At 42.5% G+C, this 14,679-nt stretch overlaps 1 protein-coding gene across 6 annotated transcripts in view; it reads left to right on the plus strand.

Annotated features, from left to right (window-relative positions):
- The window catches only part of LOC4803642 (terminal nucleotidyltransferase 5C), a 44,964-nt gene that overhangs the window by 27,644 nt on the left and 2,641 nt on the right, over positions 1-14,679 (plus strand). The window contains exon 1 of one of the 6 annotated variants that reach the window (XM_015183740.2): positions 11,406-11,935. The exons of 4 other annotated variants lie outside the window; for them this stretch is intronic. The gene's annotated coding sequence lies outside the window, so the exon portion shown is untranslated. Of the gene's footprint in view, positions 1-11,405; positions 11,936-14,608; positions 14,633-14,679 lie in introns of those variants that run through there. One more of the 6 variants, XM_033379068.1, reaches the window with a different exon arrangement.

Genomic DNA, 14,679 nt, shown 5'->3' on the forward strand with positions numbered 1-14,679 from the left:
GTCAATTGCGTGTTGAATAATTCTCCTTTGATTGCGCTGGGGGGCAGGGCAGTTGTGCAATGCATTTGTATCTATGTATCTATATCTACATCTATAGTTGATTTCGGAAATCTATCATCGGATTGATATCAGGGTATCTTTAGCGGTGCACAGTATCTCTTTGTATCTATCTTATCCATTAAAGTGGTATCTAGATCTTATTTGTATCTAGTAGTGTGTGCAAGTTGTATCTTTCTATCTTTCTATTGTGTGTGTGTTCGAATTCTTTGTGTTCTCCCCTTTGGGACCTTCCTGCAGGGCCCCCCTATATCTTTGTAGGTTACACGCATTTGCATATCCAACTATTGCTCTGGAGGGACTTTCCTGCCCGTGTATTAGCATATCCTGCATTATGCATGAGCCCACTATCTCCAATCGAAACCTTACGAGCCCCCAAGTAACTCCAAAAACCCCCAAAAAGAAAACCCTTTGAAATGCAATCAAGTTTGTATTTTGTTTTTTTTTGTAGCTTGTGCTGTGCTGTGCTCTAGTTAATGTTGCAGTTGTTATTGTTATTGTTGTTGTTGTTGTTGTTATTGATTGTCAACCTTCAGCGCACAGCGACGTTGTATGCCGCACACGGCGAAGGTCGGCCACTGCGTTCGTTCATTGTCCGTCGGCCTATCGGCATTTATTTCATGCACAAAAAGAAACAACAACAACAACAAAAACAAAAACAAAACTAAAACTGAACAAGCTTCAAAGATACATACATACATATGTACATATGTATATGTACGTATGCATTTACAAACATATGTATCTTTGACTTTGATTATATATAGATTTGTATCTGTATCTGTATCTGTGTCTGTGTCGGTGTCGGTGTCCGTGCATTGCGACGCGCTCTACGCGCCTACAGTTCTAATTAAAAATGAATACGTTCAAGTTAAGGACAGAGACGGCAGCTAATTGAATTAAGCCCAGTTCCAACACACGCACACACGCACACAGATACAAATGTATCTCTGGCGGTGCTGGTGGGTGGCAAGTCGAAGTTGCCGCCTGCTGCGAGTACCTGTTGGCGCTATTTCGGTGGTATTCCAGAGTCTCCATAAATAGGGGCCATCCCAAAAAAAAAAAGCCATCGCCCCTCCCCTCCATAGTTTCCCCCTCCCATTTGTCGCACTGTTTGCTTGAAAGACAATGGGGAAAAACAGGGCAAATAGTGAACACATCTTTCAGCTGTTTAAATAGCACTTAAAAGCCGAAAATACAATAATATCTGAACGACTAAATAATCTATATGGGGATACAGCAGATACAACAGATACAACAGATACAGATACAGATACAGATACAATATGTAGAGCACAATTGCGGTCTGTCCCAGATCGGACCTGAAAGAATGCGACAATTTCTACAGAAGACTGTGAATGCTCAAAGGAAAGGCAGCCTCCATTCCCCATTCCATATTCCCATCCTCAGAGGCTACCGTACGCCTTTGTCGGGGTCCACTGTACACGAAAACAAAATAAATTAATTGAAGGAAAATGAAATTTCTGCCTTGGCTGATTCTGAATCTGATTTTGAATCTGAATCTCATTCAAGTGTTGCTCTCGATCTAGATCTCATTTTTTGGGGTTCCTCTTTCTTTCCATTCTTTTTTTTTTTTGTGGGTCTGTTTCCGTTGCCTGGCAACGGCGAGGCGCCGCCGTCGTGTTGCGGATTCACTCCTCAAATATTTTCGGAATATCTTAAAATACGCTTTTCTATTCGATTCGCATCGAGTCTCCACGTTTTTCGTGTCGTATACATAATAAATTATGTTTGTGCTTTTATTAACCGTTTCTCTTTCTCTTTTCAGGTAAGCCCCCAATCTCCTCTCCATACACATCGCTATCGGTATCGCTATCGCTATCGGTATCGGTAATCGCGTGAGTATCGATTGTTTTACTAAGTTCAGTGACCAAAATAATCAGCCAGAAGCAGCGCCAAAAGCGTCAGAAAATCAAAGAAAAGCGCGTGTTGTCGAAATGGAAATGGAAATGCGAGAAAAGATTTCACTTTCGCGCTTTAAACGGCAGGCCCGCGCACAGCCCCAGCCCCAGCCCCAGCCCCAACGACAAAGGCAGAGGCAGAGGCGCGAAGAGCGACACAGTGTTGTGCAGCTGGAGAGATGCCGCTGCGGCAGTTGCACATAGAAGTCCCCCCCCCCCCTCCAGCCACAAAACCACACGCAAAATGAAGATGAGCATTTTTCATCGGTTATGGCTTTCACAAAACAAAAAAAAAACACTTAATTAATATGCAAAAGAAAAATGATGAGTGGATGAATGCATCGATTGACGAATTGACCAGCTAGTAGAAGATCCTTGAAGTATCTATTGTCCCATTATCCAATGGTCTTGAAGACTAGAGTCTTTAGGCTCCGATTTGATATCTTTCCTATCGATGGCGTATGAGTTTATCGATGATTTTCGATTAACGTTGCTCTTTTGTTTAAAAGAGAAGAGTTTTCATAGTTCTTTGACTTCTTTCATCTCGTTTTTCTTTTCTTTTCTGCTTACTTTCCATGGAATATCTATGGACTCTTTTCTCTACCTCTACCTCTGCATTTATTGCATACCTTTTTTCCGTGTGTGTGTGTGTGTGTGTGTGTTTTTGCATATATCTTAAAGTTAGCCAAGAGATCTCGAGAGATCTCACAATTCATCTGTTGGATCTCTCGAATGCAGCTTCGGTTTCGGTTTCAGTTGCCTCAATCGGAATCCCAGACACAGACACAGAGACAGAGACAGAGACAGGTCTCGTCTCGTCTCGTCTCTCAGGTGCTTCGCCTGTGGTGGCTGTGGTGCTGTGGTCGCTGTTGTTGCTGTTGTTTTGGTGGCGCAATGCTTTGGCATGTGCATGTGCTCATGTGCTCATGTGCATGACTCTCCGGGTGCATTGAACAACACAGCCCAACACAGCCCACAAAAGCATAGAGAAACAAACTCAAACACACAAACACAATTGCCACAACAGTGGCAGGCAGCAGGCGGCAAGCGGCAGGCAGCAGTTTGTGGCTCATTTGGGGTTGGGCCGAGAGGTTTGCTCTTGCTTTTGCCTTTTGTTACTGCTGTTTTTTGCTAAGTGAAAATCAGTGTTTTCCCAGTAATTTTCACCGTCAAGCCAAGCCATGCTGTGGCTGTGGCTGTGGCTGCTGCCAAGAAGCCACATGAAATTATGAGTAAACTGTTTTTTAATCCTTTGATGAGCTATTCTATGGATTCCCTTGGGTTTCCTTTCACTCCCGGAGGGGGTTTCCCTTAAGCAAATGTCAAATTAAATTCAGTTTTTCCTTAAATTTAATAACAATAACAATAACAATAACAGTAATAATAATAATAGGCATACGAAGTACGAAATACGAAAACTCCTTTCACTTTTTTTGTTCGCAAAGCTTGAAACCAATCCGTCGTCGTGGTCGTGCCTGAAGCTGCAGCCGAACGCTTGCCACATTGCCACAGATACGATACGTGGCATGGCATGGGGCATGGAATGGCTGGTGCGGCAAGGTGGCATTTCAGAGCTCCAGAGCTCCACTGACACAGAGACCAACTAAAGCGCAACGCAACAAAACGCAGCACAAGGCGCAAAGCGCAAAGCGCAAAGCAAAAACAAAACCCAGACAAAACGAATCGCTGAAAACGAGCTCCGCGCCGCGACGAAGCAGCCCCCCAAAATGTGGCACGAACTCTGCCACAGCCACAGCCACTGCCTTTCAACGAGTAACCTTTCCTTTCGATGGGAGATGGTGGGGGCAGGCCATTCCTAGGGATCGAAATGTTTGCCGGAGCGTATCGGTGTATCTTAAAGATACAGATACGTTTATGATAGACGAGAGAGAACTATAATTGAAATCGGATTTCTATTTTTATGCCATGATTACTGCTATGCGATGCGATGCGATGTGGTTTGGTGTGTGCTCCACTCGAGTGTGGAGCTCTGGGCAAACCGAAGCGCGAAGGCATCGGCGGCTCATGTCTAATAAGCAGATTACGCAGCTCGCACTTGAATGCCCACCGAAATCGGTGGCAGGGGTGGCCAGTCCTCCTCCTCCCCCTCCTCCACCATCGCCAGTCAACAGCATTTGAAGAAGTACGCTCTGTAGCTCTTCAGCAGATTGGCAGATTCAAGTGTGTCGGCTTTTGGATGGCATCTGAATGCCAAATACGTGGGGGCCAGAATAAGATTTCGATTTCGATTTCGATTTAGAGCATACTTAAGCCATCAACGCAGATCAGCGCTAGATCGTCTATATTTGAGTCTCTTTTTTTTGGTGGGGGTGGGGGGTGGGGGGAATGACGTAATATTGTTCATCAAAGTCAAAGAAATCAGATTGCATAACGATTTGTACTCGTTTTTTTCTTTCTTGTTTTCCATTTCGTTACGATAAAAATGTTGTTTGAAATGTTAGCCACGTAGCTCTGAGCGACAAAAGAAAGTTCAATTACGAAAATTGTGCTATAATTTCAAATTCAAATTAAAAAAAAGAAACACAGAGTTATGCAGCAGGCCAAGATCTGGCATGGACACGTCCTTGCCACCAGCTGCCACCATGGAATCCCAAAGGGAATTCTGCCAAAGCTCTGATGCCCTTTGGACCTAGTTTATGGATTATCCCCTGGTTTGTGGGAATGAATGAAACTTATAATCGATCGATTGTAGATTAAAGATTAGACTGGACGATTATAGTGGTAGTATGATCGTGCGATTTGTGTGTTTGGGGGCCATTAACCGACTCGGCCTGCACGTGCAGGCGCACCGGGCCGGACGGGAGCCCCATCTGCGTGGCAGAGAGCGTTGCTTGATTGATGATAAGCCTCTGCCCTGGCCCGCTGAAAAGTATCTACATATGTTTTAATGGCATTTATACGAGTATATATGGTACTGTGTATGTGGGTATATATAGACCGCCGACTCGTACCGATGTAATAATCGTAAGCAATAATTTCTGAACTTTTGTGTTTGTGTAAGCAATTTTATTTAATTTTAATTTCAACTGTTGCCGAGTGTCTTGTCTCGGCTGGGCTCGTCTCTTCTCTTCTCCGCCATCTCATGACAATTTTAATATTATTTTTATATAAATCTTTCGGGGCCAATAAACCCTCGGCGACTTTTGCTCGCTATGGGGAAAACACAAAGGGGAAAGGGAATTTAATTACTTATTACTTGAATGCATTTAAAGATGGCCCAAATCCCCAGCAAGCACTTAGCCAAAGCATAAATGCCATCTGCGAGATGAGTGAATTAATTGTTAACAAACAAACAAACAAATGAATCAACAGCTTAATCTAAGGCTCAGCCATAATTCCCATCGGGTTAGTCATCAATCTCAGTAATCATCGGTAGCTCAATCTCAGTAAATGCCACACCCCCAGCGCCCACTCCACCCATATTTGGATGCATATTGCATGAGTTGAATGTTGTTTTTGTGGGTGGCAGGTGGCATCTCTCTGTCGTAGGGCGAGGAAGAGAATATCTTTCGGATGACTTTTTAGTCGTGCTCTTTCGGTGCTAAGGAAACACTTGGCCAATCCACAGACGGAATCTGGCACAGCGCATTCACCGAGCCTGTTGACTGTTTGCACAACTGTTTTTTCTTGTTTTCTCTGTAGATATAGTATCTATATCTGTCGAATATTTTCAGCTTACCTGGCAGCAAGTGTTCCACTTTGTTTTGTCACTTCTTTTCTTTTTGTTATTCTTTTTTCTTATTCTTCGTATTTATCATTCTGGCAGCGGAAATAATTCTTGCGATATATTGTGTGTACGGGAGATTGGCCTTTCGGTGCTTTCACTGCCCCCGCCCCTCCCCCCGCTCAGCGGAAGTGATAGAAAGTGTCGCCCCACAAAGCAACGGATATTGGAGGGAATAATCGAATTTCAAATGGCATTTTGCAACGATTGCTTTTCGATAATCGATTTGTTTGAGGAAAAGCCAGGAAAACGGGTGGAAATTGCAAAAGAACTTGGAAAATTCATTAGTTGTTGTCCGGCAGTAGCTGTATCGCTAAGATACTTTTACAGGCGTACTTCTCTTGAGATACATTTGGAAGATTTCTTGGTTTCCCTGTTTAAACTAAGTTTTTCTTTGATTTGATGAAATATCTTTCGATACAGCATTGTATCTGCTGCATTTCTCTGACAAATCGAGGAAATTATTCAATGAAATATATTCCAAAAGAACATCCATCAATCCGTGGGATAGACTTTAAGTACTGCTATCTTCAAGAGCAAAGCATGCAAATATTTAAAGTCTGGGGATGCCATAAGCTCTCCCCTGAAATATATGTACCCTCACGTGTGTATCTTTCTGTGTTCAACCACCTGTTGACTGCTGCCTCAATCGATTAGAATGTGCATCCCACAGATGCTCGCCCTCCTCCATAAACATTCATATCGAATGGATGCATCACTGGATGTATCGCAGCTGAGGCTGGTTTTCCAGGAAGTATTCGCGCGAGTCTCCTATCGAGTAGAGTGGAGCAGAGTAGAGTCGCTGAAGTGCCGTTTCTGCTATGTGTGGCACGAAATCATTTATCAATTTTAATTACAAACTCCGTTGGCAACGAAAATTTTCGACTTTGTTTTTCTTGGCTTTTTTTTTTTGGTTCTGCCTTTCGAAATGCTGTGTGGGGGGACGGATGGTGGGGGCTGGCCGGCTGGTGGCTTCAAGGTCTGCCGCATTCGGGGCGAACGCATGCCGCCGCCGCCGCAGCCGCCTCGAAAGTGTATCTCAAAGTTTGCTTTTGTTGCTGTAAGCGATTTTAATTGATTCCGAGTCAAATTGCCATTAACTGATAGAAACACGAGTGGTGCGGAGCACACCTTCGGAGCCCCGGCCCCCACCGCTGATTTTCTGAATCCGCATGCCGAAACTTCATTACTTGCTCTTCACTTGGTCTGTGTGTGTGTGTGTGTGTGTGTGTGTATCCCATAGATACGTAGTACGAGTAGTAGATACTCATCGTCACATTGCTGTAATTACAAGTTGCATGATTCTGGAGAGTCACGCCACAAAACAATGAAAGCCATCGACGAAAGAACAACACAACAAAACACAACACTCGTAAAACACACACAAAACAACAACAACATCAGAATGATGTCTACTTATAAAAAAAAACACACACACACACACACACATAAAAAAAACTAGACTAACAGCAATACGCCATTTCGAAAAGCCAAAAAAAAAAAAACACTGAAGAAGAATCGAAACAGAAACAGAAACAGAGAAAAAAAAAAGACAGCAATTGAAAGTTTGTTTATCTCGTAGGTACCTGGGACTTTAATCGCTTAATTGAAATCAGTTGATACGCGAAATCAAATTAAATTCATCGCGAGTGAAGCTGCCAATAACAGTGGAACAAAATTATAGCCACAATCGCATTAAAGCCATTTAACGACTAGAAAAACAAACAACTAAAATCACTTTTTTCATGGGGGGAAATATGAGGGTTTTTTTTTTTAATAGTTTAACAAATTTCGTGAACAATTCCGTACGACTTTCATTAGAAAGATAGATATCTCTGAGATGAATTATCCATATGATTCCATTTATTTGAAACTCTAGAAACAATAGCCCTTCTTCTTGGGCTTGGAAGTATATTTTAAAATTTAATTTAAATTTAAAAATAGTTTTAGGGTGCATTTTAACAATCATTTAAGCCAAGACAGCGAATATCTACTGCCATTTAATGTGAATTTAAGGTGTAATTAAAATGTTAATCCAATGTTAATTTTCGATTTATTCCTGAATTCCGTTCTAATGCATAATTAAATAATTAAAATAATTTGAATCTTTAAAAAAAAAACACCTGACTCAATATTTGATGCCAAAATATTAGTTTGTCCGTCTGTTTTTTGTTTACAGGTAAATGTTTTCCCCTATTTCAGCCATTTCTCGAGATCGGCGAATAATGGGTATTATGGGGTATTATGACATCGATAACAAAGACCCAGGCACAGACACAGAATATTCTTTGTTTATTGTTCGGAATAATATTTGCACAAATGCCAAAAGCCAAAAGCCAAAAAACACAATCACACTTTCCAGGTGTGTATCTGGATCTGTATCTGCAGTACACTGTATCCGGATTCTGATCGGATTCTGATCGGAATCCGCTTGGGTTGACAGGGGATACGGACTTATAGTATAGTATATATACTAAGCTGCCTCTAATCACAGGCAATTTTCTCCTTAAACTCATTTTTTTTGTTTGTTTTTTGATTGTTGAGTCGTAAACTTTCTATTTTCATTTGGGCTTTTAATGAATTGCTCAATTAACTTGCTCAATTTATATTTTTGTAGCCGACAATCGGACAGACAATCGGCAATTTACTTTTGTGTTAATAAAATTATTTAAGCCAGAATTGTTTTTGCCCATCATTCGATTAAAACACGAGCCACAAATCGACCCAAAAGGGTTGCATAACCCACAATCGAGGGGGGGAGGGGGTTCATATTGAGGAAACCCAAATGAAAATTAATTGAATAACAAGTTTTTAAGCTCAAATCTAAACAAAAACTAAATCTTTCTTTCTTTGTCACGTTTTAACACACAAAAGAGACGAAAAATAGCAGACGAGAGAGTAACAATTAAACCAAACCCCCTCCAGCCCCCCTTCCCCCTTTCCCCCCGAATGTAGAAGCAAAACCGAAAGTTCAGAAGCAACAGAAAAGTAACGAAAGAAAAAAGGAAAAAATGAGAAGAAGAAAAGTAAAAACTAAAAGAAATTCAATTTCCGGGTGAAAGACCATTAATCTACAGATCAGCTGTTTTCACTATAACAACAAAAAAGAAGAAAGAAGATTTTTGACTATTAGCGATAATCGTATATATTATGTATATATTTTTATAGAATTCGCTGTGAAAGAACCAATGAAAGAAGGATAGATGATATATGTATGTTTCAGGAAAGCCTTAGAGGTACTATTCTTTCCTTTCCCTCTACCGTAGGGCATTCAAAACACCTGTGGGCTTGGTTTTTCTTTGATTCTTGGGTGTGTCGCGGGAACTTTCGCTTTCAGTGTCCGCTTGGAAGTGTATTGCGAGGTACAGTACCGCCCCTCCACCCACCGCCGAGTTGTATGTGAAGTTATGCCAAAAAAAAGCACCTCAAGTGAATCTGTGCCTGTGTCTGTGCCTGGCCATCATCGTATCGCTGTTGATTTTGTTGAATCGAATCGAATCGAATGGTTTATGGAATTGAATGCGTATTTGAAATGTCGGTCGAACCGGTTAGGGGTTTTGGGGGGTTTGAGGTTGCTCGATGATCGGCATAACAATTAGCCGTGATTTGCATTTCTAGGGTTGGAGCTGGAGCTGGCGGCGAGTGGGGTTTGCCCAAGAATTCCAGATTTCCAGACACTTTCGTTTCGTTCGACCTTTGCGGCACTGGTAGTCTGGGTCCCACTGGGTCCTTCCTTTTGTTGCTCGCTGGCTTTGTGCTCGCTTGGCCACCGATACTTACTCGGCTAGATACAGATACATTTGCAATGGACACGGCTTATTGGGTCAGGGTCGCCCTGAATGAGTCTGTGTCTTGCCAAACAGTCAAACAGCGTAGCGGAGCCAGCCAAGACATCATCAGCTACAGATACAGATACAGATACAGCTAGCACACACAGCGGACAGATACAGATACAAATATAGCAACAGCAACAGGTCCCCCCTCCCCGCACCCCCCACCAACAATAGCAGTAGTAATGGCAACAAGCTTGGCCCGACTTCGACCTCAGAGCCTCAGAGCCATACACCGATCGGCCGCACCTCCAGCGCCGTCTTGTATTATATTTCTCGTGCGGTGCTGCGCCGCTGCCACTCGTAGTAATGCAGTGCACGAGTGCGAGTATCTGCAAGATACATTAACGCTCTTGCCTCAATGCCGCTGCTGCTGCCGCTGCTGCTGGGTTTCTTTTCGGGCATCCATCATGAGCAAATAAACATTAATCAAGCAATCAAAACAGCGCCAAGCTAAAATCAAATCTTGCAAAATGTTTCGTTCGATTTTCGACTAAATTATAACATTGAACCGTTATTCTGCTGTGCGCCGAAATAACGGTAAACCTAATGAAGCTAAATTATAATAATCATGTGTCTGTACGGCTGCTGTCGCTGTCTCTCTCCGATTATTATGGCATCGCATTCTTGTTCATCTCTCATTAATGTTATTGTTGATATTGTTCTGGGGGTTCCGAATATAAAGGCCAACGGATTCGGCATCCCATTCGAAGCGGTCGAAACAAGTATAACACATACGGTATGTAGTATAACAGTGTATACAATGTAGAGGCAGAGATTATTGTTGCTACCGATAATTATTTACATAATTTGTATTTATTTTTGGCTTTTGTTGTCGCTTTGTGCCGCGGCTTCTCCTAATTAACATCGTCATCTAAGGGGAACAATAGAGGGAAAGATAGAGAGAGGGGGGAAAAGTACAGCTCTTATCAGCAGCCCTCCTTCGAAAAATATGTACATATTTCTTCCACTCTTATCAGAAAATGTTTCGGTTTTAGGTTTTATTTTGTTTTGGTGTTTTTGCTTTTTGTCGTTCCCGTCTGCATTTCTGTGACAAATGGGAATTGGTAATTAGTGTCGAAGAAAATAGCAGCAAAGGAAGCGAACAAATAAATGAGAAAAACCAGACCCTATAAATAGAAAGAAATAGAAATTCCCCCATAGACGGACACAAAACGTACCTTTTTTCTGGCAGTGCATAAACCCAGCCGCCAGAAGTGAGGTGCGAGTGCGAGTGCGAGGTGCATACAAAATAATGAAATCGAAAACGGACGGCCTGCAAAAATGCAATACGAAAATGGCATAAATGCAGCTTACACTAACACATGCACACACTCTTCTAGGCACACGCACGCACACGCACACAGAAAGAGTGAGAGACGGAGAGGAGACCGACCCGTTTGATCGCTTTATCAGCTGAGACCGAGCAGAGCAGCACCCGCATTGCATTGCATTGCAAGCACGAAGAAGTGGATAAAGAGAGAGAGAGAGAGAGAGAGGGAGAGACCAGTTCGATCGACATCGACCGACTAACCCAACAGATCGTGGTGTGTGTGTGTGTGTGTTTGCTTGTGTTTTATGTGCCCTTCTAAAAAAGCCCCAAGCTCGAAACTCACTCAAGAGCAGCTGCTCCAGTGTGACGTCAGAAAAGCTTTTATTATTTCGTTGTGCGGAGCGAGAGTGGCCGAACACCAACCGAACCGAACCGAACCGAACCACTCACTCGCGAATATTCTCAGCAGCGGCAGCGGCAGCGACAGCGACAGAGAGCCAGAGGCAGAGGCAGAGCAGAGTCGTCGATTCAATTCATTTTATTTTTTATTTCTATTTTTATTTTTATTTTATTTCCAATCCAAACGCGCAACCCAACGGACGGCTCTCGGCTGTGCGGTGCCTGAATCAAGAAATATATTAAAAAGAGATATACCATATATGTACATACATACATGTACGTGCGAGCAGAGAGAAAGAGATGCCAAAAAGTTAAATATTCGAATGAAATAAAAAGTCTCTGTGTGCCAAAAGTGAAGTGAAGAAGTGAACCGTAGTACCACTATTTCCAATTGTGATTCCGAAATACATAAACGATTTGCGAAACGAAATTTACATCCAAAGTCGAGACAGACCGAACCGAACCGAACCAGCGGCGGCCTGCTGCCATCCCATCCATACGTTGTACGTACGGGTAGACAGATACCGTTACTCCGAGGAGAAGACGTAGTCGCGTTTCGTAGGCGCCAATCGGGCACCCGTTTGCTCCCCCGGCCGCTAAGCGCCTCTCCTCCCCAATGGTTAGGCCGATGCCGATGCCGCTACTGTGCTAAAACAAAATCCACACGGAATCCAAATTCGTTTTTGCGTTACATTTTTCTGCACTGTCGGTACGTAGAAACGTAAAACAAGCCACACAAACACTCGAGGGAGGAGGGGACAGAAATGGAGATACAGATAGAGATAGAGAGAGAGAAATGGAAGAAAAAGCAACGATTTTCACTTTTATTTGAGACCAGTCCCCATCGTCTAAGCCAACTAGACATACAGCAGCTACCAGTCTGCACAGATACAAACACGTGTGCATATGTACATATGTATGTATGTATGTATGTATGTATGTTTGTGTGTACGTGTTGCACCTGTTTGCATGTTGCTGTTGAGGTTTTTGGCCAACTGAAATACAGTTATTATAATGACGAACGCAGCTAGAAATTGGTGAAAATGATTCCTATTCCTGTGACTTGTATTTATCTCTACTCAAACGATTGGATAGTCTTACCGATTACAGAAAAAAAACATCGCTAAAGAAAGTGATTAGCAAAGCAATAAACCACCATTTCCGAAGTTTGTTTAAAGAATTTGATGTGCGAAAAGTATTCAAGCGAATTATCAGATCAAAGAGAAAGTATACCCAAAGTTATGGGGATGCTTTTCTAGGGACAAATGCACTAAAAACCTCTTCAAGGGCAAATTCCTTGCAAGCCTTTTGCGGATTGCCTCATGAAAATGCAGTAAACAATTACAATAAATACACGACAGGCGCAATTTGTGTTCGTTTATTGTGGCGACGACGTCAATGGCAATTAATAAATAAATAATTGGCAAAGAAAAGTACAAAAAAAAAACAAAAACCAAAGCAAAGATTAGTATTCCGACTAGCGGATACCCACTGCTCGGATGTGTTTCCTAGTGCTAAGAGACTTCCTTCTGCTGTATGTCTGTTCATAGAACATACCCTTGTTCTCTGCCACTATACCCCGTATAATAAAAACAAATACGAAAGCATCTCCAGCCCAGAGCTAACTGGAACTGAGTGAATAATAATGCTCTCAACTCAACCCATCAGCGGGTGCCCCGAATGTGAACCCAGCCACGCGGCAGTTCTCATACGGAGATGCAAAGCAAGCAGAACGAAACCCCCCAACCACACCACAGCACACCACAGCACACCATACTGAACCGAACCCGGACACAGAAAGACAATTTTAGTTGGTTATAATACGAAATTCACACGAAAACTAAGCACAAATTAATGCACCCATAGTCGCAGTCGCAGTCGGAGTCTCAGTCTCAGTCGGAGTCTTAGTCTGAGCTTTGCTGCTGTTCTCTCCGTTTGCCTGTGAATGATATTTTGTTATACAAAAAGCTTTTTTCAAATAAATTTGCATGCGATTTGTGCAAATCGTCCGGCCGGGTCGCGCCACGACGCACTCCACTCCGCACTCACCGGGTCTGCTCGGGGCTTAACTAAGTTATTTAGACTGTGAATCATGCGATAGGACGACGCAAAGAATCTATGTATTTGAATTGTATTATGGCACTCTGGTCCAAGTGCCTCAACCTCAACCCCTAGCCACTGTCCCTACCTCCCTCCCGCCCTCACTGCTCCTATGTGTGTGTGTGTGTGAGTGTATAGTATACACTGCGGTCGGCTAGGCAGCCAGTTATGCCAGAAAATTAAATTTTTACAGTGAACGGCACAAACAAAATGATAAAAAAGAAAGAGAAAAAACCTAAAGCAGATAAAACTTATACAAGAGATAGAGCTAAACGATATAATAGCCCCACACCACACACACACACACACACACACACGCAGTAGCACGAAAAACAGAAGGCGAGAATTAGAGAAGTGGGTAATCGGGGAATGGGGAATTCGCTCCCCTGGCCCCCCTGGCCCCCCGCACCTGCCTCTCCCTTTTCGATATTCTGCCACGATAACAACGCGGAACTTTTGGCCGAACCGAACCGATACGAGCCAAAAATGATTGTTGCTGTTGTTTTTGTCGATTAAAATAAGCAATAAATAGAACAGAATTTAATGTTTAGCGCAGCGCGTAGGCTGCACTCAGACGACACACACACACACACACTTGCACACACGAGGGCAGCCGAGAGAACGGAGACACTGAAAACGAATTTAGCAAAATTTAAAGCAAATTAATTAATTAAAAGAAGCCCCCGGGCGGCACATCACATTTGGCATTGGCTAGATAATACATATGTACATACATATGTATATACATACATATATTTAATGGCACAAAACAACAAATAAATTAATAAAACAGCAGTGACAAAACAACAAAAATTGTGGTGATGATGATGATATTGAAAGAAGCAGACCATTTATAGGGATGTATGTGTGTGTGTATGGGGAGAACGAGAACCTTCCTCTGAGCAACGGTAGTGGTGTTCATAGGCGAAAGCTTATCGCCAGAAGCTTTTCGCTACAAAGAGGGACAGAGAGGGAAAACAACCAAGAAATGATCGATTCCATTCAAGGTTTTCTGGAAAGATTTGAGTCCCAAAGGCAGCTTTTCAAAGGAAATCCCATGAACGAATCGAAAGATTCTTTGGTTTTGGGAGAACTCTAGAAAGCCTTTGGAACACACTCAGATGACTGTAGTGTGAATTTCTCAACTTTTTCAAGGCATTTTCTGGAAATATTTTAGCCACACAAAATTTAAAAAAAAATAAGCAAAAGAATAGAGACGAGACCCTAACTGGCTTTGAGTTTGAGGCGACAACCGACAACCAAATATAGAAAATATAGTGTATAGAATCGATAATCAAAAATCGATGTAATATTTCGTGTATTTGTATTCAAGATATTTGCTCTGTAATCGTT

This window comes from Drosophila pseudoobscura, chromosome 3 (assembly GCF_009870125.1).
Source record: "Drosophila pseudoobscura strain MV-25-SWS-2005 chromosome 3, UCI_Dpse_MV25, whole genome shotgun sequence".
In the NCBI taxonomy this organism is placed as follows: Eukaryota; Metazoa; Arthropoda; class Insecta; order Diptera; family Drosophilidae; genus Drosophila; species Drosophila pseudoobscura.